The 26606-nt window shown below is 35.7% G+C and overlaps 1 long non-coding RNA gene across 1 annotated transcript in view; it reads left to right on the top strand.

Annotated features, from left to right (window-relative positions):
• LOC138843681 (uncharacterized) overlaps window positions 1-26606 on the top strand; it is a 222065-nt gene that overhangs the window by 108685 nt on the left and 86774 nt on the right. The window contains exon 2 of the long non-coding RNA XR_011378610.1: window positions 11343-11425. This is a non-coding gene — a long non-coding RNA (uncharacterized lncRNA). The remainder of the gene's footprint in view (window positions 1-11342; window positions 11426-26606) is intronic.

The raw sequence follows: 26606 nt of genomic DNA, 5'->3' as shown, positions 1-26606 counted from the left end.
CCCATGAGGTTACCCTGTTCCTGGCCATTTACAAAAAAGCAGCAGGTTGTTGTTGGGACATTTTTATGTCTAGATATATCCATATGTCCACATTGCCAAATTCTGCAGTTCCAAGTCCTTGAAATCTGAGAGAAAAACAACACCTTGGAATTTACCTGTATGCAATTCCTTGGGTCCTGAGTTCCCCCGTAAATCTTTTCCAAGGTTTTCTGCTCACTATTCCTAGAAAAATAATTCATTCAGTCCCATTTTTGAACATATTGGAAATAAATAAAAAAGTTGTGTTATATTGTTTCCTTTAGTACTCCTTTGTTTTAAAAGACAGTTTGGAATAATTTATCACAGCTTTTGTGTGGCATTGTTTTTTGCTAACTGGCCTCAAACAGGAAAAGAATTTCTGGTAACACATTTGCTAATGAAAAAGGAAGTGATTCCACTGTTTCACCTTGAGTCAATTGAGTACATCTTTCCAGGAGATACAAAAACAAAGAAGCACATTTCTAAGCCAAAGATTGTATGGCTTTCTCTAAAATTGGATGTGTTCAGATAATTAAATATTATAATGGAATAGTTAACTACCATCGTTCAACAAAAGATCCTCTGACATGTATTTTCCTTAAAAGCGTAAAACAAAGCATTATTTTGTGTTTCTGGAGCAATAACCAAACTCTAAGGGAATTTGCTTTGGATCCAAAACAATGATCACATTCAGTAAAAATCATTGGAATTTTATGTCAAGCAGTCCTAAATGGAGAAGTCAAAATTAAATAGTTCATATAATTTTTACACATGCTTTTCCAAAATTTATTTATTTATTTGAAAGACAGAGTGATAGAGAGGCAATCTATCTCTATCTCACCTCTCTCTCTCTCTGTCTCACACACACACATACACACACACACACTTATACACACGTATACACACACACACGCAGAGAGAGAAAGAGAGAGAGAGAGAGAGAGAGAGAGAGAGAGAGAGAGAGAGATCTTTAATCTGCTAGTTCACTCTTCAAATGGCTGCAACAGGTTAGGTTTTGTTAAGCTGAAGTCAGGGGCCAGAAACTCCATCCTGGTCTCCTACATGGATAGCAATGGCCCAAGAACTTGGCCAATTTTCAACTGCCTCCCTAGGTACATTAGCAGGAAGCTGGATCAAATGAGAGGAAGCTGGATCAAATGAGGGCTATCTGGAACTGGAACTGGAACTGGCACTCTGAAGTGGAAGCAGACATGGCTAGTGATGACTTAATCCCCTCCACCATGATGTTGACCTCTCTTAAATATTCTTGACACCCTAAATTGAGGCTATCTTCATCTCCTTAGACAGTAGTTTTTTAGTGAATACATGTCAGTTTGAAGATGATTTTAGATATGCAAAATGGGAACTCTCATGCTATTTTGCAATGGTTTTATTGAGGTATACGTGATGTGCATGTACAAGAAACTGCACAGTTTTAGTAGGCAAAATTGGATGAATTTGGGCATTTGCTAACAGCTGTCATCTGGTCACTACAATCAAGGTAATGGGCATACCAATCCCTTCTCAGAGTGTCCTTGTTTCCCATTGTTTCTTGTTTGCTCATTTTTTGTTGTTGTTGTTCACTTGCTGATTTTGAGGTAAGAACACTTAATATGAGATAACTCTGTAAACCACATGTTAAGTGCATAATACCATGTTGTTCTGTTGTGGGGTGCACAGATTAAAAAGACAGCGGGACTTTTGAGGTCAAATTAGGAGTCTTCATTAGCCAGCAGGCAACTGCCCTCTCACGGAGCAAGTCTGGAGAAGACAGCCCCAAGGTGCAGTGGCGGGGGTTTTTAAAGACAGAAACTACATGCTGATGTCCTTGGCCATTATCAAGCCAGCAAGCAGAGTACAGAAGCCAGAAATACGCCAGTTACAGCCAGATAGGCAGACTGCTATCTATAACTTGTTTCTCTCAAAGGAACGGTCCCTGCTCTGAAGCAACCAAGCCAAGTTAACCTATAACCACGCGGACAGGCTATGTCCTGTGGTAAAACCTTAAACTTAAAGCCACCCTGTCACAGTCCACTGTCGGTACTATGCTATGTAGCACATCTCTAGAATGCATTCCTCTAACCAGACTGAAACATACCCATTGAAAAATAACCCATTTCCTCCACTCCTTCAACTCTGTCTCTGTACGTTTGACTCTTGTAAGTACTTCATATAAGTAGAATCATGTAATACTTATTTTCTGTGTATGGCTTATTTCACTAAATGTAACTCCCTGCAAACTGATTTATGTTGTCAAAAGGCACTTTCATTTTCTTAAACAGTTTTCAAAATTGAGCATTTGATCCTTCTCCAAAAACAGGATATTTTCTTAAGATATTTGAGATAAATTAAAGTTTTTTAAGGAAAAATATCTCCAGACAGAAAGAGAGACATAAATAGACACAAACAGAGATAATTCATCCACTGGTTTTCTCCTCAAATGCTTACAACAACTGGCGATGGACCATGCCAAGGTCAGGAGCTCAGAATTCCATCTGCGTATCCCACACAGGGCCAAGGGAACCAAAAACTCAACTACAAATCCATAATTTCAGTGAACTTGGCAACATCAACAGCAAAGCTTTCATTGTATGATATTAGTATGAAGGAACATTTTATATTAATTCCTATATTACTGTTACACATTCACCAGATATTCACTAAGCATCTCCTCTTTACTGTGTTGGTATTATCAACATTACAGATGATCTATTTTAATATATTAATCTTTACAAATAATCATTAAATTTAACATAGCTACTAAATAATATATCGTTGATTCTCAACATTTATATAATTTGTTTTCTTTGTTGACTGGTAAGCAAGAAGTCAGTGTGTTTACATATTTGCTCATCTGTCAAATTACATGAAAACATAAATCCTTGTCACATTTGGTAGAGTGTTATGAGTACTTCAAAAGGTAATATTTATGTAAAACTTGATCAATTTCATAATTGCAAAATGCAATTGCCCTAGATAAAACTCTTCTTCTTGGATTTGTATGTTCCAAAATATTAGTGAGATTATCTACATTTTTTTATTTGAGTTTGCATAATTTTTATTCTGAAGAAAGGATGAAGATAATTTATATGGGTTTAAGATTTTCAGATTTCATACATCTTTTATTTGCCAAAAGAAAGCCTGCAGTTCAGTAGGATGTGAGAAATGATCAAAACAAGCTAAGTGCCAAAATCATGTGGAACAAAATTGTTCCCATTAGACTTGCTATGTAGACACAGATTTAAGCTAGTCAGTCTGAATTTTGTGGAGAACCCTGCAAGGGTGCAGTGCTAAAAACATACAGACTCAAATTCCTTCCCAATAGGACAGATACCACAAATGTTTTGAAAAATAAAAACAGAGCAATTTGCAACACTATGAAAGCTATGAATTCAATGAATATGTTAGCCTATTACTTCATGATTTTGTTAACTCATTGTTAGTATGGTACTATGAATTATCTGATACTAAATTTTTCAGGTACTTCACTGATTAGTACACATGTGCCCCAATTTATCTGTTTTTCATTTAGAAGCTAGAACTTTCAATTTAACTTTGAAATATAATTTTGAACTTCTTACTTAAAGTGACTGAGTAAAATGTAGTAGGTTAAACTGGTGTATGACCGAGAACAAGTGACATCTGCTGTTTTATTTCCATAATTACTGAATTGTTATCATTTTTATTCATTTCCTTTAAACAACATTTCATTTCAGAATAGCTTTGCATTTACAAAAGTGAAAACTGTAAGATAACAATACTAGGAATTCCATATATCCCACACCCCATTTCCCTTACTAACATCTCATATTTAGTGTGGTAACTATAATTCTAGGAATTGTCCTTTAAGTTCAAAGGTGATAGGATTTCATTTTCTCTTTTACATTTTGCTACTTTCTTTAATAATAATAAATTTAGTGGAGGTTGTTAATCCACTAAATATCCTTCTTTCCCTTTAAGATGATGCTAGATTGAAGACTAACAGTATTTGAAATTGTTACAAACATTATTTTGAGACTCTGAAACATTTTCTTCTACTATATAACATTTCTATTTGACATTTTATTTTCCATGGATATCTTCAAAGTTAATGACATAATTAAATATTTTAAAATTTCTTCTGGATTAAAAAAGCAAGCACATTGTTCCATTTATCTTTATACACAATGAATGTATGCATTCTTATTAGTGATGCAGTTAACAAGTACATTGGTCCTTGTCATTTGAAATTCCTTCCTTCTTCATTTTTTTCCCAAAAGAATGGGCCTGTATAATGGCCTTATTCTTGTCCTCAGAGCCTGACATCATATGGGTGTGACTTTTTTGCATGTGTATATGTTTAACATAAATGAACTCAATTTGATTTGCATAGGTAATAGTTATTGATAGGTTTTGGGGAAAAATTAAGTAATTAAAAAGCACTGAGTTATATAAATTACTTTAAATCATTCAGTGAATATTACTGTGCACAACGTGAAGAATCGTGCTTTATTAAAAAATTTGAAATTTGAAGCATATGTAAGATATGTAGGTAAACAAAGTGACTCAGGTAGAGGGCAAATAACCTTCAAAGCTTTTAAATTTGCCTATTTACAATTGGGAATAGAACATAGAAACCTTAAAAATATTCTAGTAATGTTAGTGAGTAAAATATGTAAAATTTTACTAATAATGTTTGAGAATACTTAAGCAGCAGCTATTGTACAATTTATTTAATAAAATCAATTCACTTTCCATCTTAAGGAAATAATACTCTGTGTGTGTATGTGTGTGTGTATGTCTGTTTTACAGTGTGTGTGTGCCTTTACAATAAACACTATTAAAACGCTGCAATAAATATACACAATTGTTGTTGATAAAAAGTGTTTATAAATATTTAAGGAGATGGGAATGCTAACTAACCTGATTTTATCTTAACACATTGATTATGTGTGTCAAACTGTCACATTTTACTCCAAATGTATATGCAATAATATTTTTAAACACCTAATCCAGAAAACCTTACTCAACCAAAAAAGCAAAAGAAGTTCTTGTTCTTGGAGAGACAGTGCATGTGATTTGCTAAACAAGCAAACAAACAAGAAAACACTGTTACTGAAGCTCAGATAGTGAGGGTGATTATGAGGGAGATTTGAGTTTAAGATAAATAAGATGTCAGGAGTAGTATCTCAGGTTTTAGGATATTGATTTCTTTCTTTTTTCTTTTCTTTTTTTTTTTTTTTTTTTTTTTTTTGACAGGCAGAGTGGACAGTGAGAGAGACAGACAGAGAGAAAGGTCTTCCTTTGGCATTGGTTCACCCTCCAATGGCCACCGCGGCCAGCGTGCTACGGCCAGCACATCGCACTGATCCGAAGCCAGGAGCCAGGTGCTTCTGGTCTCCCATGGGGTGCAGGGCCCAAGCACTTGGGCCATCCTCCACTGCACTCCCGGGCCACAGCAGAGAGCTGGCCTGGAAGAGGGGCAACCAGGACAGAATCCAGCGCCCCGACCAGGACTAGAACCCGGTGTGCAGGCGCCGCAAGGCGGAGGATTAGCCTAGTGAGCCGCGGCGCCGGTCAGGACATTGATTTCTGTAATGAAAAAAGTATAAGAGATTTTATTTGAAAATAAATAGTACTTATTAGAAAGGACTTGTGTGGATGTTGAAAGCTCAGTTAGAGCCACTAGAACAGTTCAGCCAAGTAACATTGATATTTGAGAGGAAGAAACTGTAGGTGTTTACCATTGACTGAATAGTGTGTAAATAGGGAATAGCAAGGAAGAGGAAGATAATGAGGATGGATGCCACTTTTTTTTATAACTCACATGAAATTCACCAAAGACTTCTGTTAACTTTGCATGAAGATCCATCTAGAATGTACCTAATTGCAGTTCTGTACCGCTACTATCTTATTAAAAGCTCCATGATTTGTTGATTCCTCTTACTTCCCTTTTAAAATATTCCCCAAACATACTAATATGAACAATCTTTTAAAATATAAAGTAGATTACATTCTTCCTCTCTTCAAGGTGTTAAAATGACTTCTCATTTTATTCAAATTTAAAAAAGAAATATGTTTACAACGTACAAGGCATTGTTTTTAGACAACTACTTTAACCCATATCTTTCACCTCACACTTTGATTTCCTCCACTACAACTGCAGTAATGGTTTATTCCTTGCCCATGCAATATGGTTCTTACCTCATGGGGCCAAGTTGCTGAAGCAGCTGATCCTTAGACACCATTAGCATTGGTAAGTAGGGAAATAATGATGGACCAATATGTCACATGGTCAATAGTGACATCAAAGAGATGGGAAACACAGACATTTGTCTTTGTAGGGAGAGATATCTAATGTGATGAAAATAATATAAACTATCCAGACTCTAGGTATTGCTTTAGAATCTTAATTGTTGGCATTCCCTTTTATATCTTAAAGATGCGTCTACTTATTTGAAAAGCAGGGTGGCAGAAAGAGAAGAGACGGAAATAAAGAGAGCTCTTCCTTCCACTGGTTCACTCTCCCAATGGTCATTACAGCCATTTTTGTGCCAAGCTGAAGCCAAGAGCCAGGAATTCCATCCTGGTCTCCCACATGTTGACAAGAGCACAACACTTGGGCCATCTTCTACAGCCTTTCCAGGATTACCAGCAGGTAACTGGACAGAAACAAGATTTGCCAGGACTCAAAAAAGCTCTCTGATATGCAATGTGGTCCCCCTACAAGTAATGACTTATCATGCTGCACTACAACGCTGGCCCCAATCTGCAATGTATCTTATATCAATTTTAGTAATAGAACCCTTAAATATTATTAATCATTAAAAAACCTTAGTGGTTTTACATTCCTTTATTAATCTTAATCATTGTTAGTTATTTTGCTATTTTTTCTTTCATATTTCAGGAAAGACATTAAGTTTTAATATTTTGGCTGTTTTTTCTCACACCTCTCAGTACTTACTTATAATTCATATTTTTATATTTTAGCTGTAGGGCCAGAATTTAATTAATACAATCCCCTAAACATATTCATGTGATGGTTTTGATAGCAAAACATCACTAGATAATGTGATGCACACTCACAAACTTCAATTTGCTAATGTAAGGCATAAGTATTGATTTATCACCAACATTGAGTTTTCCTTTCCTGAAAAGTGGACTCTAAACTAGAGTAGGATTAAATTCTATTTCATGCTAGAAAAGCCCATTCCAAATTAAGAAATGTATAGAGGAGGAAATACTAGCTCTCCCAAAGAATCTCCCATAGAAAGCATGAGAAGAGGATAAATTATTACTAAAACTATCATAGATACTAATTTCTAGATATAATTTGGTAATTCATGCTTTAAAACTTGTGAACACCAGGCGTGAAGGATATTTTTGTAGAAACTTAAAATACACAGATAGAATTACATATAAAGAATATCTCTGTGAGCTAGAAATGGAACAGAAATGCAAAGCAATGAACTACATTGAAGTCTCAGCGTTTTGTATTTCAAGTCCTGAAGAATCATTAATGGAAATGTGGTTGTTGAGATAGAAAGGAAATCACCATGATTTGTAAACATATCATAACATGACTTTAATGGACACATGTAAATGTTTTAAGTTAAACAACAGGAAGGACTCTTAGGTGACGAATGAGGGACAGAATTCATTTATTCACAATCTTAGCAAAGGTCTTTAGAGTTTGAGGGAAGAGAAGTAGGAGCTCACAACACTACCTGGCTTTCTGGGATGGAGTCATAAACCCACAGAATTCATGATGAGTTTTGGCGTCCTGTCAGTGTGCCTTTTGGGAAATAATGCTTCAGAGAGATTTGAAACCTCATGCCAAAATATGAGCCCAGAGTGGGTGGCAACAGTAAACCTGATGAGAATTTAAGACAGAGGGAGAGTGAAAGCAGGAAACAAAGAAGCAATTCCATAATTTGAAAAAATTTCCGGGGCCGGTGCCATGGCTCACTTGGTTAATCCTCCGCCTGTGGCACCGGCATCTCATATGGGTGCCAGGTTCTAGTCCCGGTTGCTCCTCTTCCAGTCCAGCTCTCTGCTGTGGCCTGGGAGGGCAGTGGAGGATGGCCCAAGTGCTTGGGCCCCTGCACCCCCATGGGAGACCAGGAAGAAGCACCTGGCTCCTTTCTTCAGATCAGCACAGCGCCAGCTGCAGCAGCCATTCAGGAAGTGAACTAATAGAGGGAAGGCCTTTCTGTCTGTCTCTCTCTCTCACTGTCTACAACTCTACCTGTCAAATAAAAAAAAGGCAAATTCCCATCAAAAATGAGCTTATAGATCAAATTGAGAATGCTCATAAAGAAGCCCAATGCTAAAAAAATAGAAAATATAATCAACAATCAGAAAATTGATTTTTGATCTTTTTAGAAGAAATTCAGTGTAAATGTCAATCTAACAAAACATTTTTAAGATACAAATGTTAAGAATGCCTTAAAGTGGGGTCAGCATTGTGCGACAGTGGGTTAAGTCACAACCTGCAATGCCAGCATCCCACATTGGAACGCCAATTCACAACCTGGCAGCTCCACTTCCAATCAAGCTCCTTGCTAATGCTCATGGGCAAGCAGCAGAGGATGGTCCAAGTGCTTGTGACCCTGTCACCACATGGGATACCCATTTGTTATGGCCATCTGTGGAATGAATCAGCGGTTGGAAGATTTTCTCTCCTATCTCTCTGTCACTCTGCCTTTCAAATAAGTAAAAATAAAGCTTTAAAATAATTGGTACATTAGGCCGGCACTGCAGCTCACTAGGCTAATCCTCCTCCTTGCGGCACCGGCACACTGGGTTCTAGTCCCGGTCAGGACGCCAGATTCTATCCTGGTTGCCCCTCTACCAGGCCAGCTCTCTGCTGTGGCCAGGGAGTGCAGTGGAGGATGGCCCAAGTGCTTGGGCCCTGCACCCCATGGGAGACCAGGAGAAGTACCTGGCTCCTGCCATCGGATCAGCGTGGTGGGCTGGCCGCAGCCTGCTGGCCACGGCGGCCATTGGAGGGTGAACCAATGCCAAAGGAAGACCTTTCTCTCTGTCTGTCTCTCTCACTGTCCACTCTGCCTGTCAAAAAAAAATAATTGGTACATTAATAAAAATTTATAATAATAATATATTATTAATTGCATCAAATATAGTAAAATAGTGACTCATTGAATTTAATTTTAAATGTGAAACCAGAGTTTCTATGATTTATGCAAGCATGAACAGATGGTGAAAGGCTGAACTTGGATTAGACTCCTATTGCCGTATAATTCTCTGAACCACAAAGTTTAGGCTATATAAGCATCATACACAAAGCCAAAATTTAAAATGGAAATTCCCAGCTTCACTTCTCAGAGATGCTTATTTTGTATATCATTGTTTTGTAAAGTACATTATAACACGTACATCATGTGCTTCTGAGGCAGTTATAGTCCACTTTGAGAAACACTGAACAGATAAATGTCAAATTACAATCCTGTTTACTATAACGTTCTTTTCTTCTTTGTGTATTTGTGATGACCAAGAACTGTATTTTGCAATCCTACTTATGTATTAAATTCTGAGAGTATTACAGGGGTTCTGGTTTTGAAGTAAAATGAAATATGCAGACATAACCTTGCCTTACCCAAGGAATGTTGCTATTAAACTTGAGAATAATAAAATTTAAAGTTATTCAAGGATTCTGAAAAGTAAATAGTAATAAGCAGAATAGGAAAGAAGGCTAGAATATGAAAATTAGACTGAATTTACATTTCCCTTTTCTTTCTCCTGTGTAGAAGGAGTTTGCTTCAAAGGTTACATACTGTTTGATTCCTTTTGTATGACCTTGAAACAATAGAACTGTGTCAAGAGATAACAGATCAGTGGTTGTCATGAATTAAAAGGATATTTCTATAGCAGATAGCACAAAGTACTTTTTGGGGCTAGGTTATGAAACTTTTGTTTCCAGAATATGGCTGAGTTTTAACAAATCTATAAACATTACAACTCACAGAAATGTGCAAATAAAATTGGTATTTTTATTGCATTATCAATTAAAATAACAGAGTAAAATAATACTGATGCTCATTCTGTATCCAAAATAGTTTTTCCATTTGATTTAGGGATAGAGGTAATTTTTAAAAGGACCATATGCAATTTCAATAAGAAGGCAAGGATGGGAATTGCTGGGTGTATCTCTATTTTTTTTTTTTAATTTTATACCCATCATTCTTTTTTGCAAAAGTTGATTTAACTCTTCTGGAATTCAGTTACTTTTTTCATTCTTCATTTAATCTCTTGGAGAGTTATATGCTACAGTATTCTAAGATTTCCTTATCTGAACTACTTTAAAGGGTAAAATTTGACACTTTATTGCCTTTCCCAATTTGACTTTTTTTCCTGTCATGCATATTAACTACTATGCTTTTTAGTAATATGAAATCATAGGAGCTTCAGTTAAGTGCTCATGTTTTCTGCCATCACATAGCTGATTCATGGAATTAGAGCTGTAACACCTGTAAATGCTCAATACACTATCCCTTAGATTTTCCACTAAACTAGATATAAAACTAAAGTTCTTAAGAAAAAGTGAAAGAATTAATTGTCTACTTTTCTGGAATACACATTATGAGATCACTGAAAATTTTAATAAGGAGTCCAAGTAAGATAATTGTAAGAAAGAGATATTTAATTATCCTTCAATTCAGAATGTTTCATTATGCCGATGTCAACTTGGGGAATTTTTGTAATTTCACATTTCTTATCTAATGATTTAGAGATTCCTAGTTTGGGACATAAGGATTTGTGTTTTTCAAAACCCACAAGTGATGATGATTGATGCCAATTTTGGAAATTAATGACCTATATACCTCCATTCAAAATGTTGTTAAAGCTCTTAACTTTAACTTTTTATCTAATCACCCACAAAATTACACATTAGTATCATATTGTGTTGATAGTGCTGTTTGTACATTTCTATCATTAATTGCATTTTATGTGCTATGCCCTAGATGAAGACAATGCATGAAATTATTTCATGTCTACAGTTCACCACCATTATGTCCTAAATATCATCCATTAGGAACACTTGATGAGCCTACAGTGAAGAGGATTTATATGACTTCCTCAAGACCACAACCTACTAACTAGGTTGTTTTGACTCTTATGTTTATGAGTTAACTCACAAATCTCCTATGTTTTACATGATCAATACCACATGTCAATTTAAAAGGGGTTTATTTAACAAATTGGCAGTATCTCCTGACCATATTTCACTAAATATAGCTCTTCTAAAAGTGTTGCCTATAAGTATAAGAAGCCATGATAGCCAATGATATTATAAAACTCACTGTATATTTCTTCACATAAAGGCTGAAGAAGCAATGTGGAATATGAACAACCTGAACGAAAACATCCCTAGGAAATCATTCAGAAATGTATACTCCAGACTAAGGTATTTTTATATGTTTGTCTTTCACATATGATAATTATAGGGAACATATATATAGTTCTATATAATTATAGTGAACATATTGTAAATAAACATATAGAATATATTTAAAAGGAATTTAATACATGTTTAAATGCAAACTCATTATTAATATTATAATTAACCCAGTAATAATTTGTAATTAACTACAATAAGTTACTTTCATAATCAGCAATAATGGACAAATATTTACAAGTCTTTTCAACCTGGTACTGCTACTTTCCTTTTACAATTATGTAATATTATTGAGATGATAGCTTTGCATACTTCGGTTTGACATTTTTTCTAATTCTGAGAATATTTGGCTGTAGGTAATAAAATCAGAACAAAAACAAAGCAAGCACAGTGTCATAGTGAATGGTTGAGAAAGTGTTACAAACTCCTTTTTTCAGGTGGTTATAACTATTTTTAGAAAACATAACAAATTATAATAGCTCTGAATCAACTATAGGGTTCTATAAACTTATTTCATCTTTAAATTAATTAGATGAATTAGAACCCTTTCAATGCTGTACTTAAGTTTCTCTAAATAATGTTTGAAGCTGAAAATTTGACAAAAATGAAGACAAATCTTTTTATCTTAAAAATAACTTATTAAGATATTTTGCCCTTGAAAGAAAAACATGTAACTGAAACAGTGAGATATTTGCAGCTGAACAATTTGCCAATATTTTAACATCAGATTCTATTACTCTATTTCACATATACAATTGTATGGGATGTAAAATAAAAATCCTGTTCCAACAAATCACCATCTGGGTCAAAGGATAAATCTCAGAATTTTTATCCCAACGTAAATATAGCTTTTGTGACAATAGTAACTAACACTGTTCCCAGACCTTGAAGCATAGACTGATACATATTCAAAGATATCACAAATTGAATTAGACCAATATACATACAAGAACAAAAGGATTCTCTAGATCATACTAATTTTACAATACTGTGTATCAGTTCATTTCACTGATATATCTTTAAATTGATTGAGAAATGTTTTGTTGATATTGCAAGTGCAAAAAAATTACTCATAATATTCTTTAATATTCTTTTGCTTTTATTTCTTTGTTTTTGTATCTTGTTGGTTTATAAACAAGATATAAGATCAGCTACTATTATTAGATTTATTCGGAAGCACATTCACACTTTTTTCATATATTGAATATTTTATTATGAAATATTTAAAGTTAGTGAATTAACATTTCCTTTTTTACTTTGATCACACTAAATTTTAGGAAAACAAGATGATTTGAGATCAATTCCTAAGGAATATTTTATTATATTTCATATATCAAAAAACCTTGTTGGATTAGTGCCTTTGTACATAAATTCAAGCCAACTCATTGTGTTTGATGTTAAAGTTACATGTAGGAGCTGGCGCAGTTGCTCACTTGGTTAGTCTTCTGCCAGTGGCACCAGCATCCTATATGGGTGCCAGGTTCTAGTCCCAGTTGCTCCTCTTCCAGTCCAGCTCTCTGCTGTGGCCCGGGAGGGCAGTGGAGGATGGCCCAACTGCTTGAGCCCCTGTAGCTGCATGGGAGGCCAGGAAGAAGCACCTGACTCCTGGCTTCGGGTCGGCGCAGCGCTGACTGTGGCGGCTATTTGGGGGGGTGAACCAACAGAAGTAAGACCTTAAAAAAAGTTATGTGTAATATGTAAGAAAAACAGAAATTCTTATCTTTAAACAATAGTATGGTAAATGGAGACATGGTTTGTAATAAATTTTAAAATTAATATTCATTTAAAAGTGAAGTTAGGAATCCTCTCTTACATCTGTTTTTTGATGGCAATTGGTTTAGCAATTTTTTAAGCTTTTTTTCCTCTATCACTTTGAATTTTATATAACTGTTCTTTTTTTTTAATTTTTTTTTTTTTTTTTGACAGGCAGAGTGGACAGTGAGAAAGAGAGACAGAGAGAGAAAGGTCTTCCTTTGCAGTTGGTTCACCCTCCAATGGCCACCATGGCCGGTGCGCTGCAGCCAGCGCACCACGCTGATCCGATGGCAGGAGCCAGGTACTTCTCCTGGTCTCCCATGGGGTGCAGGGCCCAAGGACTTGGGCCATCCTCCACTGCCTTCCCGGGCCATAGCAGAGAACTGGCCTGGAAGAGGGGCAACCGGGACAGAATCCGGCGCTCCGACCGGGACTAGAACCTGGTGTGCCGGCACCGCAAGGCAGAGGATTAGCCTAGTGAGCCGCGGCGCCGGCCAGAATTTTATAGAACTGTTCTTAAAAGCTATGCTTTGAGATTCGATGATTGTTTACAGCCCTTGTCTCTACTATTGAGGAACAGTTTTCTTTTTTTCTTACTATTTGTTGAATTCTTTAAGTAGTGTAGGGTTACTCTTATGAGTATAAAATAACTGAAAGTGAGTCATTATAAAAATTAAGAGAGGGAATAAGAAAAGAATGGAAAGGAAGAGTAGGACCATGGGCAGGAGGGGAGGGAGGGTAGTGCGTTCACTATGTTCCTAAATCTGTATATATGAAACACAGGAAATTTGTATACCATAAATAAAATTATTGGGGAATAAAAAAGTTATGTAAGGCTCTTGTCCAATTTAGGGGCCAGAAACTTTTTTCTCAAGGAACAGCGACCATCTCTTTGAAATATTGACATCAACAAAGATTTTTTTCCTTACTTTCTGTGTTAAAGGGTAAGAATCTACCTTCATTTTGCTCTAAAATTATCCCCTGTCATAAAGATATGTGAAGTTTATTTACCTTTTGATAAAGTCAATTAGCTGCCACAGATGGTCACTCCTATTAAAAGGCAAATCTACGATAATGATGATGAAGGATATGTGACAAATAGGGCTGCCAAGTCCTCTTACTTGAAAACTAGTTACTGTTTATCTTGGTAGTATGTATGTAATGGATTGTATCTGTTTGACTATAAAAATGTGAGATTTTTTTCCTGTTTTTGCATTGTCTTAGTGATTGTGATATGTATCACATTCTGGCTTAAGGCTTACTTACATATGTGATAATAAAATAGTTTTCTTTCTTTCTTATTATATGGAGACTTTTTCAGAGTTGGGAATAAATCTTATTTATAATTACATGGTACCAGCAATTCCCAGACACATGCATACACATTCATACACACACATGTACATATCCCAGTCCTGGTTTCCTCTTATGGACAGGACCTTCTGAAGAAATCATAAGTTGATATGTTTGTTAATATTCAGTTGTTTAAAAGTGTCTATTGTAAGATGAGCAAATCCCATTTATTTTGGGTATGGAAATTTAAGATATGATCTCTGCTCCCAAGACACTTGATTATATTGAATGCGTTCTGAAATTTGGGTGTATAATATACAATTAATATACAATCCTGTGTGATGTTTTACATTTATCTGTTTCTAGGGAATCAAAATATTTTATTTTATGTTTGTAATTTTTGTAATTTGCTTTACCTACAATTCTACAATTGGGCAATGCATTCCATCAAGTACAACCAGTATTTACCCCAAAATTTCATCATTGATTGATGGTTCTAAATCCATCTATATCTAAACTGATTAGGGTAGATTTTAGTTATTGTTTCCAGACATTTGTTCTATCATTTCATGAAGCTAAGTACATTATTCATGGGCTCTCTGAGATTTGAATCTGTAAAATCACTCCCTTTCTGCATTAGGTAGTTTGAATGTATCATTTTTTCTTAAAATAAAACAATGCTAAGATAAAGTTTAAAAGCATCACATTAGAATGATTCATGGATACATTGGATGATATATAACTAACTGTAAAGAAGGTACAAAGTGCAGTGGATAATGCTATGGCCATTAGATAGAAACCAGACAACATAACCAAGTTGCATAAATAGTGAGGAGTATATACAGGAGATACAAGGGAGGTTTTAGGAAATCAATCAGTTTATGCTGTCTACTACAGAAATCACATTGGACAAATCTTGTCTTCAGTCAGGAAGAACTACAGGTTTTTGTTTGGTATTCAACATATGAATAGATTCAGTTCACACATATTCTTGAACCACTTTGGAATATTAATTGGATAATTGACTCATTCAACGTTACCCTTGGTTGTCTTTGTATTAGAAAGTCATATTTTGATTGCTTTATCATTGAAGTCCAATGATATACATACACAAAAATCATAACACCATTTACACCAAGAATGTGACCTGCACAATGCAATCAGTTAGTAAAAATGATCAAGAATGTTAAATCAGAAGTTCAGGATTTAACAACTACCACGTTTATGTTTAAACGACAATTGAGAAGATATTTCATTTGTAAAACAAAGATTTATGTCATTGTAAGATAATATTTTGACTATGTAGCTATTTTGAAGTATCCATATTAATATAATGGATGTACTAAAGAGAGAAATGGGTTGCAATAATGTTAATATTTGAAGATACAATTAGTACCCTTTCTGATTCACCTCTTCATTATAATAGAACCAATTAACAGTAAGCAACATTTTATATGAAACAGTTATATAGGGAGAAGTAGGAGAAGTAGGTATAAGAAGAAAAAATTAAATTGGATAAAGATAATTCAACTTTATTGTCATAGAAGCAGTATTTAATGAACGCAAAGACTCAGGTACAATGAAAGCATTTCCTGGAATATTCGGCCACTGTGAAAGACTTTGATGAATAGCAGAAGCCCAGGGGGTTCTTTTTATGGGCAAGATAACCTAGCTATTGCAACTCTCTGGGGCATTGTGTCCTAATGTATTGTTGATAGTGAGGCTGGGAGCATTCTGAGATGGTGTTCCTGTGGAAGATTAAGAATTAAGATATTGAATTACTGGAATAGGTATTTGGATTTAGGAAAACAAAAGTTTAAGTGAAGTCACTAACATACTTTGAACTCTTTAAATGTTTACAATAATGATTAAGTGTGTAAAATGGAAATGCAAATTAACTCAGAAATTTTAATGTAGATAAATATAAATTTAGGAAAGAAGGAGAACAATGTGCTCTATTCCAGGCATGAGAATTTTTCAAATAATATGTTGTCTAAAAAAAGCAGCATTGTTTCTTTAAACTTTTAATCAGGAGAAAGTCTGAAAAATGATAATGACTCTTACCTCTACCCAATTTAAAATCTTCATAAATGATAGAAATAATATGTTTTGTTCATATTTGTAGAATACTTCATGTAGTTACTAGAAATGATTAAAGAAGCTCCAAGTACAAGAAAAAATATAATTTAGGATAAGCATTATGTTTGCTATACTTTAGCACATTATGTGAAATTTTTGACTAATTATAAAAATATGAGATTATTTTCTAAATAAATATGATCCCTATTTATAAAATTTTGAGGGGTTGCATTTTTGAATTTAAGAAAATGCACTTAGTTGCTTATTTTAATTTAGTTATAGTAAAGTGTTTATACTATTTAAACAAAAACCTAGTATTTATACTGACAAAAATAAACATTTGAAAATGTTAAAAATTTAATGACTTTATAATATTTATTATTGTATACCTTTGAGACTCATTACTATCTCACTAAAAACATTTGTAGAGTTTATAAATAGTAGTAGTATTTTGATGCATTATTGACATCTAAAAATATTGAATTATAGCTTGACTTCATTTTCCTTTTGCTACATTGTGCAGGGAAACACCCACAATAATAAAACTATTTTTGCAGTGTGTATATCAATCAAATAGTAGAGGTAAATTGTAGTTTTGTAAATAGAGTTCCATATCAATATTTGTGGATACTATAGGCCACACCTTGCATTACATCGATCGATTACACCAAATGTGATTTTGGGGAAAGTGCTTTATGATCTATGGATTTTTTTTTTGAGATTAAACTCATGACATGATTAGAGTAATGAACTGTGGTCCCTACCTTTATAGTGATATTAGGACTGTGAACTGGAGCCCTCTTCCCTTTTCTCAACTATTTATTTGTTTGTTTATAATGCATCATCTTCATCTACATCTTTGGTAAGAGCTCAGTAAATCATACTATGAACAGCACAGAGCCTTCCTTGTGGCAACTTTTTGCCTGAGTTTGCCATACATTGAATTCAATTGCCAAGACCTATCTATTTTCAGATGGTGCAAAACTAGTGGATCAATCAAAAAATAAAAGTAACACCACCTTTGTATATTTCACAGGGGGTTAAAATATTTGTACACTTATCATATTTTAAAAACTTTCATGAAGATAACTTGTATTTTCTTTAAGATTCTTTGATTATCAGCAAAAGTATAACATTAAACATACTACTACATTTGGAAATATCATATTTATTCAACATCCTATGTTTATATTTACTCTTTCTGAGTGTGCTTTCCAAAAACAAAATAATTTTAAATAATTGTAGATTTGAAGCAAATTGTTAAATAATGCAAAATACACATTCCTATTTATTCTTCACTCAGTTTTCTCCAATGGATATAACATAGTTTTTAAACTGTTACCTGGGGGAAGGCCATGGAAGCCCTGGGGTTCTTGTCTTCACTCAAGAAAGAATTCAGGCATGAGACAGAGAGCAGAGTGATAAGGCGTTACTGGGGATAGGGCATCCCTCAGGATGGAAGGGACAGATAGAGAGCACACCCAGTCCAGTCACTCAGAATGGAGGAGCGCCAGGTTACCTGGTTGAATGCAGAGCACACCTGGGCAGACCAGGCAGGTGACTCAGCTGAGAGGCAGAGAGCTGACCCCACAGTGCCTTTGGACTCCCTAGGTTTTAAGGGAGTCTGTTTACCCCTCTCCTCCAGGACAAAGGATGGAGAGTCCTGGCTAAAGGGTTTGTTGGGTGAAAATTAGCAAATTCTTCCCAGATTTGCTGGCACCCAGGCAGAGTAGGGGAGCTTCCCTTAGGGCTTCTGAAAAGGTTTTATTGCCCCATGTTGTCAGGTAACCCATTTGGTCCTGAGGAGAGAATTCTCCTGGAGGCTTTCCCTGGGGGAAGGGCTGGGACCACCTGGGAGGTTATCAGGGTCTGAGCAGGACTTTGAAGTGTAAGATACTGGGCTTCTGGAGCTTCCACAGTAGGTGCTAGTCCTCAGGCCTTTCTCATACACAGATTGGCTCAATTTCTGACTTCCTATCTAACTAAACCAGTAAGTTAATATAAACAAAATACTTTTAAATATACTACAGTGCTCATTTGATTTTATCATTTTTATATGAAATAGTTTCTGTTGGTATAGTGCTATGCAATTTTATCCTATATACCAATGTTTCTCTGTGTAAGTATGTGTGTGTGCAAGTGAAGGAGATGTGTATAACCAACATCACCATCAGTACAAAGGAAATTCCTCATGATATTTTATTTTTGCACCTCTCATCTATGTTCCCTGGACACTGGAACTCTAGTCTGCATCTCTGTAGTTGAGTCATTTGGAGAAAGTTATAAAAATGAAATTGTATGGTATATAACTTTAGAGATTGTATTTTTCATCCAAGTTGTTGCATTTATCAAAAACATACTTTTCTCTCAATTAAGATTTAGTTCCATGAATGTACAAATTTGTTCACCTATTCATCTATGGAAATACATGCAGTTTAGTTCCAGTTTTTTTTTTTTTTGCTGTTGTTAAAGACAAAGCTGCTGGAAACACATATAGGTATATGCATGAATATTTTTCTCCCTTTATCCATCTGTTACCAGAGAACTGCAGGGTCCTTGTCTCCGCGCAAGAAAGAATTCAGGCATGAGACAGAGAATAAGTGGAATGCAAATAGCAAGGCTTATTAAGGCAGGGACATCCATAAAAACTGATGGGCACCTCTCCAGACAGAATCTGAGAGAGAGTGCACAGTCGCTCAGACTGGGGGAGAGCGGGGTTACATGGTTGAGTGGAGAGAGTACACCTGGCCAGGCCAGGCAGGCGGCTCAGCATAGAGGCAAAAGGCTGAGCACACAGTATGGTTGAGGCCAGGGGTTCTTAAGGTGATGGGTCTTGCATCCCCACCTCTGCTCCTCCTGGAACACAGGACTTTTTGGATGTAAATACGAAAAATTCCTATTTGAGTTTTCCCCCTGAAGTTATCAGACAGGAGGAAACCTGGCTGGCATCACCCTGGGAAGGATGGGCAGGACCCCCTGGAAGATCAGTAGGATGTTTGAAGTGAAGATACTGGGCTGTACCTGGAAGGTTATTGGGATGACTTTGAGCTGCATATGCTGGACTTAGATGTCAACTCTTTAGGCCTTTGTCACACACACATAAGCTCATTCTGACTTCTTACCTAACACATCCTAAGGCAAATGCTCAAGAATGTTATTGCTAGCTCATATTATAATTTGATGCGTGCTTAGAGACTTTTTTTTTAAGAAACACAATCTTTTTTTTTTTTTAAAGATTTATTTATTTAATTGAAAGGCCAACTTACATAGAGGCAGAGGCAGAGAGAAGTCTTCCATCCACTGGTTCATTCCCCAAATGGCCGCAATGGCCGGAGTTGCTCCAATCTGAAGCCAGGAGCCACAAGTTTCTTCCAGGTCTCCCATGTGAATACAGGGGCCCAAGGACTTGGGCCATCTTCTACTGCTTTCCCAGGCCATAGCAGAGAACTGGATCAGAAGTGGAGCAACCAGGACTCAAACCGGCACTCAAATGGAATGCTGACACTGTAGGCGGCAGTTTACCTACTACCACACAGCGCTGGCCCCTTATAGTAAATTTATATAAAATGACTACCAGTGGGGACTATGAGAGATCAAATTCCTCTGTACCTTCATTATCATTTTGCATTTATGTTATTTTTTATGGTTTCTCTACAGAGTTACCCAAAACTTAGTATTTTAAAATAGCACAAATTTGGGAGCCAGCTTTTTAGTATAGCAGGTTAAGCCAAAGACATTCACATTCCCAGATGGGCACCGGTTTGAGACCTGTCTACTCCACTTCCAATCCAGCTTCCTGCTAATGCTCCTGGGAAAGCAGCAGAAGACAGCTCAAGAATTTGGGCCCCTGCAGCCATGAGGTAGAGCCAAAAGAAGTTCCTAACTCCTGACTTCTGTCTGGCCCAGCTCTGGCTATAGCAGCCATTTGGGGAGTGAACCAAGGGATGGAAGATCTCTTTCTCTGTCTCTCTCTCTGTCTCTCTGCCTTGTAAATAAATAAATAAATCTTAAAAAAAAAACCACAATAGCACAAATTTGTCTTCCTGCAGATCTTTGGTGCAGAAGTCTGTGTCTCAGGTGTTTCTCAGGGTCGGACTACTGCATTCCATCCTGGAGGCTCTAGGAGAGAATCTGTTTTGTTTTTGACTTTGCCTTTTTAGTATCTAAGAGACTACCCTCACACCTTTGATTTGGCTGCTCTTCCTGCATCTTCAAAGACAGCAGTATCTCAGGCCTCTGACACTTATTCTTTCATCACATTTCTCCGTCTTACCCAGAACTGAATGATTTTCCACTTTAAAGACTCATAATAATATTGCACTGATACACATAATGCAGGCTAATCATCCCACCTCCAGGCCCATACCCTCAGTCTCATCTATGAAGTTCCCTACCCATGTGAAGTAATATATTATTATTATTATTATTATTATTTAATTTGACAGGTAAAGTTATAGACAGTGAGAGAGAGAGACAGAGAGAAAGGTTTTCCTTCTGTTGGTTTACCCCCTAAATGGCTGCCATGGCCTGCGCTGTGCCAATCCGAAGCTGGGAGCCAGGTGCTTCTTCCTGGTCTCCCATCCGGATGCAGGGGCCCAAGCACTTGGGCCATCCTCCACTGCCCTCCCAGGCCACAGCAGAGAGCTGGACTGGAAGAGGAGCCATTGGGACTAGAACCCGGTGCTCATATGGGATACCGGCGCTGCAGGTGGAGGATTAACAAAGTGAGCCACGGCACCGGCCCCATGAAGTAATAGATTATTTACAGGTTCAAGAGATCAAGACCTGAACATCTTTGAGGGCTGTTATTGCACTTATTAGACTTTTGTATCTTTTTTAAGGATCTGTTCTTATTAGATCCATAACTATTAGATTATTATCTAATAATTAAATTATTAGATCAATAATCAATAAAAATCTAGCTTTAAAATGCATTTCCTAAAGAGCTAAGGCTGCTAAATATATCTTATATACTAATTTAATATCCATATATAATCTGTGGTAAAATTTCTGTTCATGTTTTTTGCTGATTTTCTATTTGGGTAGTTTGTTTTTATACAGTTGTGTTTTCACAATCCCTTACATATTTCAGGTTGTTTTTTGTTAGAAAAAAAAAAGCTTTCTTCAAGGTAGTTACTTGTCATCAGCCATTCACAGTGCTATTTAAAAAATGAATAGATCATAATTTTAATGCATTATTATTATTATGTCATGGGTAAGATGCCTATGGCTATTCCTAGATCTTAAAATTATTCACCTGTATCATCTTTTAAAAGTCTTACTGATCTATGCTTTAGATTGAAATTTATGGCTCATTTTGAAGTAAATTTTCATGGTGTTTAGTTAAGGACAAGATTCTTTTTTATTTTTAACTGGTGGATATCCAATTGTTCCAGAATAGTTTGTTAAAAAGAAAACCCTTCCACTGAATTGTTTTTAACAATTTTCAAAATTCAGGGAGTGATTTTTGCTTGACCCACCAATTATAGTTTAAAATCTCATGATTATAGTTTATTACATTCATTTCTAGTCTACATGCTAAATTATTCTTTTTAATTTTTCCCCCAGAAACTTTTTATTTAAGGAAGACAAACTTCATGCATTTCATAAATACAACTTTAGGAACATGGTGATTCTTCCCACCATACCCACCCTCAGACACATACCCCCACCCTGCTTCCTCCTCTCTCTCCTATTCCCATTCTTATTATTTAGTAAGATCTATTTTCAGTTAACTTTATACACATGATTAACTTTATACTAAGTGGAGAGTTCAACAAACAGTATAAAAAAAACTGTTCCTCAGATGGGGGCTGTTCAAAGTCATTTCATGGTAAAGTGTCTATTTCATTTCTGTAGATCACATAAAAAGTGCTGCATTAGTTATCACAGGTAATGGAGAACATACGGTATTTGTCCTTTTGGGACTGGCTTATTTTACTAAGTATGATGTTTTCCAGCTTCATCCATTTTGTTGCAAATGACAGGCTTTCATTTTTTTTTTTTTTACTGCTGTTTGGTATTCCATGGTATACATATCCCATAATTTCTTTATCTAGTCTTCAGTTGAAAGACATTTGGTTTGATTCCACATCTTAGTTATTGTGAATTGAGCTTCAGTAAATGTGGGTATTGATAACTTTTTCATATGTTGATTTCATTTCCTTTGGGGAAAATCCCAGGAGTGGGCTGGCTGGGTCACATGGTAGATCTATATTCAGAATTCTGAGGTGTCTCCATTCTGCCCCAACACATTTTCTGTTTTCATTATTTTTAACCTGTAGAAAATCTTTTAGCCATTCTTTAGGATAGACCTACTAATGACAAACTTTTTTTTATATTTATTTATTTACTTAAAGTCAGAGTTAGAGAGAGAGAGAGAGAGAGAGAGAGAGAGAAATCTTCTATCACTGATTCGCTTCCCAAATGGCCAGGACTGGGACAGACTGAATCTAGGAGGCTAGACACACATCCGGGTCTGCCACATGGGTTCAGTGGCCCAAGTACTTGGCCATCCTCTGCTGCTTTTCCAGGCAGATTAACAGGGACCTGGATTGGTGGTGGAGCAGCTGGTACTTGAACTGACACCCATATGAGATGCCAAGATCAGAAGCTGGACAGCTTAAATTGCTATGCCACAATGCAGCCACAAATATTTTGAATTTTATACAGTTATTTATTCCTTCATGCAATTTTATATGCTATGTTATTAATAATAAATAATCATAATTGTTTATTATTGTGGGAAGTGTGATTTTAATTTTATGCATATTTTAAATTTTATTCATATTATATAGAAGATTATTTTATGACTTATACAAAGAAAATAGCCTCCTCACTATTTTAAAGTTTATTTTATTATCTCCTGATTGAAAAGCATGGAGCTACTTCAAAAAAAAGTTGCTGGGAGAAAGGAATTAAATATGTTTAATTCTGGGACTAGCCTTGTTGTTCAGTGAGTTAAGTCACTGCTTGAGAGGCTGGAATTCCTTGGCAAAATGCTGGTTGGGTCCCAGATGAACTACTTCTTACCTAACTTCCTGATAATGCGCCTACACAGGCAGCGGAAGATGGTCCAAGAACTTGGATCCTTCTAGTAGTCTAGGAGACGAGGGTGGAGTTATGGCTCCGCTCCATCCCAGTCCCAGCTGTTTCAGACATTTGGGGAATGAAACAGTAGATGGAAGATCTCTCTTGCTCTCTGTCTCTGTCTCAGGCTCTCTCTATCACTCTGTCTTTCAAATAAATAATGAAAATATCTACTTTGTTTCAAAACACTTTGAAATTCATGAATTTTCATAAAAAGTATTTTATGGACCTTTTTGAAAACTTTGTAGGCATAGAATTCATATTATTTTGAATTGTAATAAAATAAATTCTATTTGTGTGAGGTTTTTAAAGTACCCTCATGTTAATGGTGATATTTAATGCAAAAAAATGTGCCTTCTCTTTGAATTAGAGAAACTTCCTAAGTATTATTGCATACACAAGGAGTTCATTAGCTTGTACTGTCACCAAATAATCAGCTGCAATCAGGAGATGCTCAGAAAAAAAAAATTGTTTATTTACTTGAGACAAGTAAAGGAGAGAGTGGGAAGGTATAGCTCCCTAATGAAACCACTTCTTCAAGAAACAAGTTTCCAGGAATTTTATAGCAAGGTTTAGGAGAGCATCCAGGATATGGGAAAGAGAAAATAGGAAAGTGCTTGCTGCTTACACTATACAATGTAATATTAAAAATTTGACTCATACTAGTCTATTTCAGCATTCCTTGTTGGTTTTGGTTTGACTTCTTCTTCATACAATGTAGTAAGATAAGTTTTTCTGGAACAACCTCAGAAAAAACTAGCTCAAGTGAATAAAGTTTTAGAGTCTCTAACTCTATTCCAGTGTGTCCCTGTTGCCTTATTCCTTCAATCTTGGTTTCAACATTCCAGACTAAGTCTTTCTATGAAGAATGCAGTTTCAATGTGTATATTTTTATTTCACTGTGGCTGTTAGGCAGTTGGCTAGATATGTAAGTATTAAATAAATAAATAAAGCAAGTTAAAATAGTAGGTGTTGGGGCCAAAGCTGTGGCATAGCAGGTAAAGCTTTCGCCCATGGTGTCAACATACTATATGGGCACTGGTTCAAGTCCTGCTGCTCCACTTCCAATCCAGTTCTCTGCTATGGCCTGGGAAAGCAGCAGAAGATGTACCAGGAGCTTGGGCCCCTAAACCCATGTAGGAGACCTGGAAGAAGCTCCAGGCTCCTGGCTTCGGTTCAGCTCAGCTCTGGCCATTGCAGTCATTTGGGGAGTGAACCAGAGGTTGTAAGACTTCTCTTTCACTCTCTCTCTCTCTCTGGCTCTACCTCTCTCTATAACTCTGCCTTTCAAATAAATAAAAAAATAAGCATTTTTTAAAAAAAGATTAGGTGTTAATTTTGTTGAGTTTCACTAACTAGTAGTGACTTGCTTCCAGCTACAAAATACTATTAAAAAGGACAAAGCTGGCAAGTGTTTTGCTTACAGCATGTTGGTTTAAAAATTAAAATGACAAGTATCTTGCCTATGACAAGATACTGCCCTCAATCTATTAGGCATACTAAAGCATTTACAAAACCTTGAATACATTTCATTGCTCCTTTAGGATGAAATACTTACCTTGGTTAAAAGCCCATAACATCTGTTATATTATTAAAGTCAATCGATATATGTAGGTATTTTATCACCTAGATTTTGAAATGTGTGATTGTATATCACAATTTACAGAAAAATTAGTGGAAGCATGCCACCTTCAATGTTTATTTCATTTTCAAAAGTGTTCATAAGTATGGGCAGACAAACATATGTACAGTAAGATTAACTCCAGAAGTTTTAAATCCCTGTTAATAATTTATTTAAATTGCAAATTTTTCTACTTTACTTTTTTGATTTGACTTTGGAGGTATCTCTTCTCCAACTCTTTGTGTATGGGGATATTTATTTAAAGAAATAGACAAATCTATAATCTCCAGGTTGCTCTCTATGTAAGTTGTATATTATATTGCATTAATTATTCTGTTTTTATTTATTATTTCATTTTCTTTCCCTTTCTTATTCTATATGAAATAGTATAGAAGTATATCCAGATCTCTAGGAAAAAATTCACTGAAATCTCAGAAGTAAATATATTTATACCATGTGTTACAGTTTTTAGCAAGGACTTCTGTATGACTTTTCATTTTAAAGTCAATGACATTTGCTACTTAAATAGAATTAATCTGTAAAATACACATCTAAGTTTCCATGATAATTAATACTCATGGGTAAAGGCTTTCAAGTAAGAAGTTTTTCTAGTCTCTTGGTTTCATTTTAGGTCACACTGCCCTTAACAGAAATGAATAGTGGCAAAAACTTAAAATATAACAAAGAATTTGTTTGTAACACTATATTTAGCAGATGTTTAATGTAAACTACAATATGACTAGGTTAGTCAGTGCATTTCTAAATTGATGGCATACTGTTTTTTAATTCTTTTCTTTGTATGGGGTTAACTTTATTATTTTTAAGTAACTAAGAATAGATCTTTGTAAAAATTAAGAATGAAGAACTGCTGCCCATGAATACACCTGATCCTGGAGATGAGACAGTTACTGTGCTAAGTCATTAATTTCTTCTTGAGGCTGAGAGATAAATCTTCAATTTTATTTCCCTTGTCTACTGAAATGTCCAGTCCAGTCATTCCTGTTCCAATTCCTATCAAGATACCCAGTGAGATTGGCAAGGGGATGAGTCTTAAATCCCTCTTGACATGCTGGTTTAGAGGGGCAGAAAATAGAGATTTGTCCAGGGTATAGGACAATGGAGGAAATAGAAAGGTGAGTGTACAAGTCCCTGTCCAGTTGGTGGGGAGGCAGATGTATGCCTTGTTACCACAGAGAAAGAATACCCCTTTTTTTGGTCCTATACATGTGATCATATAGTAAGATATATCCTACATGCTTCCTGTGGCAGGGGAATATGTTCAGTAAATGCCATTACAGCCACTTCCACTGGGTGTAAGGATTAGTGGTGACCAGTAGGGGGTGGGCCTGGAAA

This window comes from Oryctolagus cuniculus, chromosome 9 (assembly GCF_964237555.1).
Source record: "Oryctolagus cuniculus chromosome 9, mOryCun1.1, whole genome shotgun sequence".
In the NCBI taxonomy this organism is placed as follows: domain Eukaryota; kingdom Metazoa; phylum Chordata; class Mammalia; order Lagomorpha; family Leporidae; genus Oryctolagus; species Oryctolagus cuniculus.
This window is presented reverse-complemented; position numbering and strand designations above follow the sequence as displayed.